The sequence below is a fragment of the Temnothorax curvispinosus genome, unplaced genomic scaffold, assembly GCF_003070985.1.
Source record: "Temnothorax curvispinosus isolate PA1 unplaced genomic scaffold, ASM307098v1 QBEX01012935.1, whole genome shotgun sequence".
In the NCBI taxonomy this organism is placed as follows: Eukaryota; Metazoa; Arthropoda; class Insecta; order Hymenoptera; family Formicidae; genus Temnothorax; species Temnothorax curvispinosus.
In genome coordinates, this window is record NW_020222715.1 from 5,943 (window position 1) to 9,352 (window position 3,410).

Here is a 3,410-nt window from a genome sequence, read left to right on the forward strand (position 1 = left end):
CATGTCCCAGTTCCCAACCACTAAGGGGAATATTCCACTTAATTAAGAGATTTTTCGATAAAAATAAATAAATAACCACTTAATTGAGTTCTACGATTTATAATCTATGCATAGAACAACGGTTAAAATAATCCTTGCGCTCTTTGTAGTAATTTTTTCGAGTTTCTTGAGAGTGCACGCGCTGCCCCGGGAAACGAAGCGCATGTGTAAGCTAGTTTGTTAAGAATTGACAAAGTACAATTGTAACTATTGTCGCCTTCATTTTATATATATATTGAACAAGTTATAGCTTTTTATATTAAGGAAGATGTAGAGAATGCAAACCTAGGGTCGAAATTTAGTTAAAATTGCCGATAAATTGTTAATTTGCATGGTTGGGTACTCGGACGTTTCAACCGTATGGTGTACCAATAGCAAACCAAGTGGCTGGATACTGGTACAACCAGGCGATCGGATAATGTCTTAATTGTCGGACGCGTGTATCAATAGCGAACCAAGTGGCTGGATACTGGTGCAACCAGGCGATCGGATGATGTCCCAATTGCCGGACGCAACGAACTCAGCGACCATAACTTTGATGAAAATTAACACGAACGATCAGCATTGACGCGCGGCATTGTTTACTAGTGTGCTTAAAGTGTGTTTAAAATTACGCTAAACTAAGGCGATTATTCGCAGTAAGTATGATATCTGACATTTTACAAATTTGGCTTCGTCGAACGAGTTCGTTATTGCTATTATGTAGTCAGCAGATTGTTTACATTGGAAAAGTCTTGAACGTAACCTCTCGAATCGCGAATTAAAAACTTGTCTCTGCTTTCATCTGCGACTGGTTGGTAACAGGGACATCGAGTGGCCCGAGTGGCCGGATATCGGGACATAACCAAAAACTGATGGTCGGGTACTGGGACATTTTCTCGCATTTTCCGAAAAAATCAAATTAACTATTACCGATGGAACTAATTATTGGATGGTTTCCAGAAACGTGTGTAAATTCGTATTTGAGACTTATAAACTTCTCATAGAACATCAGATGTATTATAACAAAAACCATACATTGAAATGTACACTGTGCAAGGATAAAAAATTTCATGGATTGTACAGTTTTAATCATTATATTAAACTTGTACATTATTCAGAAGAGAATCCAAGCTTTCGTTTCGTCGTATCCGCTTATAAATAAGACTTGTTAATATATATAAAAATTAAATTTCTATTTTCCAGGCGTCTTAAAGGGTCCGCTACTGGGACGTTTACCTTACTTATCAAATGCTTTTAAAAAAACGTTCGGCTGCGCTCTCTGAATGAGGCGCTCTCTGATAAGCATGTCGAGTGGAGCAGAATAAGGAGCCAAATAAAAGAAATCCAAGTTGATATAAATTCTCAAAACATAAAAATTAACCAATCAAAAAGCTGCAGCGATACAGCATAAAAGTGAATACTGATTTAAAAAATAAATATTGATAAAAAAAACTAAAAACATAGTTTCCCACTGTCCTAGATTAATATCGTCTTGAAAGGGTTAACGAGCGTTTCTAGGACGAGTGAAAAAAGAGGGCGGAAAAAGGGGGAGAGATCTCAACCGGAGTTCAGATTGTTATTCTCGATAATATACGATGTTTTAATGATACTACCGCCGATCTGCATGATAAATCGATTTCTGAGACGGTCGACAAATTCCGTTTCAAAACGCGGCCAAGGGACGTTATATAACGTTCAATTAATCTCGCATGACTATATCCGTGTCGCGGATAACGTAATTAATTAATAACTGAGTGAAGAGCTATTTCGACAAGTCGTAACTCTTGCTTATATATTAGCGAAAATTGAAATGCGACTTTAACTAACGACGTTCTCGATTGAATATTCACGGATCTGGTAAATTAAGCTCTCGAAGGTTGAATTGGCCAGAAGACATGACGTTTCGGGGTGTTTCAAATAAGTATTACCTTGTAAGCGAAATAAGCAAAATATTATTTGAAACTTTAGCAAATACGAATGCTTATTACGACGAATTAGATAAATTATACGTCGACCAGAAAAATATTATTCAATATGTTAAGAATCAAACTAGTGTTATACTTAAAACATTAAGTACTAATAAAAAAATTAGCACGATTGCTTCAAATTCAATAAATTATATAAACGAACAATTAACTAGTCTTAAAAATATATCGCAAATTAATAAAGGAAATATTTGAGAAAATTTTTAAAAGATTTTTTTTTCTCAGTGTGGTGGTTGAAAAATGGCGAAACCAAAAGAAAAGCATCGGGTTCCGCCAAGGACGCCGGATGCTGAACCGTCGAAGGTCACCCCCGTGAGTAATTTACATTACTCTTCCAAACCTTGCAGCGACAAATAGCAATCTCGTTCATCATGCCGTGGCGCGGTATTTATTCAATAAAAATTGATTACTAATTTATCTTCTATAACGCATCAATTTTTCCCTAATCTTTCATAATTTGTTTAAGCGTCTTCTCGACTATGCTAAACAACGAAATGTCGGAAAATCGAACAAATTGCATAAAAATACAAGACATGGATTTTCAAACCGTAAAGAAAATGTTGCATCACTTAAAAAATGGCGACATTTACATACACGTGGACAATTACAACATTTAGTAAAAGTGTCACAAACATAATGAAAAAATTAGTGACAAGAAAACTTGCATTAATATGCACAGCACAAAAAAAAATTGATGCCAAAATTGTTCTAAAAGAAACTCCGATCTGCGACTGCATTATTGGTAAGAAAAAATACAAATTTTCTCTATATTACTATTAACAGTAATTATTCTATGTTAATTTAGAAATAAAGAGTTTTATACATAATAATTGATATGTTGTTATATGTTGTGTAGATGTTGTTGTAAACATTATTGAGAAGCATGGAAAATGTATTACCCAAAAAGAAATATATTCAGCTATAGGCATTACTTTAAGGGGTAACGCCACCCTTGAGACCCAAAAGTTATATCTAAATTTGGGAATTTTTTGTGGGAATTTTGTGTAAATTCGTATTTGAGACTTATAAACTTCTCATAGAACATCAGATGTATTATAACAAAACTGCTTACGAACTCAAATTGACAAAAAAAATTGAATACAAAAGCCAAGATGATTTAAAAGATTACAAAACTTTTATTACACATTTATTTGAGGCTAAAATTTATGTAGCAAAAAATGTTTTTTTATATATATTATATATTAATTACTTATAATAATTTGTTAATTTTTCTATGTGTATTTCTTAACCCTTCGTGTGTAACGTCGGGTCACTCGTGCCCTGGTGAAAGTGACTGTCCCCTGTAGCTCGAAGGGAGGGGGGGAGGGCGGGACCAAACTATACTGAAAAAAATTGTATGCTACTAAGCTACTAGCTCCCCAAGCACCGACGGTCTAGTGCGTA

The 3,410-nt window shown here is 34.7% G+C and overlaps 1 long non-coding RNA gene across 6 annotated transcripts; it reads left to right on the top strand.

Moving 5' to 3' along the window:
- LOC112462910 lies at nt 1-3,142 on the top strand. Of its 6 annotated transcripts, none has more exons than XR_003041722.1 (7): nt 1-206; nt 415-677; nt 844-985; nt 1,225-1,434; nt 2,232-2,390; nt 2,473-2,748; nt 2,863-3,142. It is a non-coding gene; the product is annotated as an uncharacterized LOC112462910 (long non-coding RNA). The 6 variants fall into 6 exon arrangements; XR_003041726.1 differs by having other exon boundaries at nt 490-677; XR_003041723.1 differs by having other exon boundaries at nt 1-677; nt 1,225-1,952.
- The last annotated feature ends 268 nt before the right edge of the window (nt 3,143-3,410 follow it).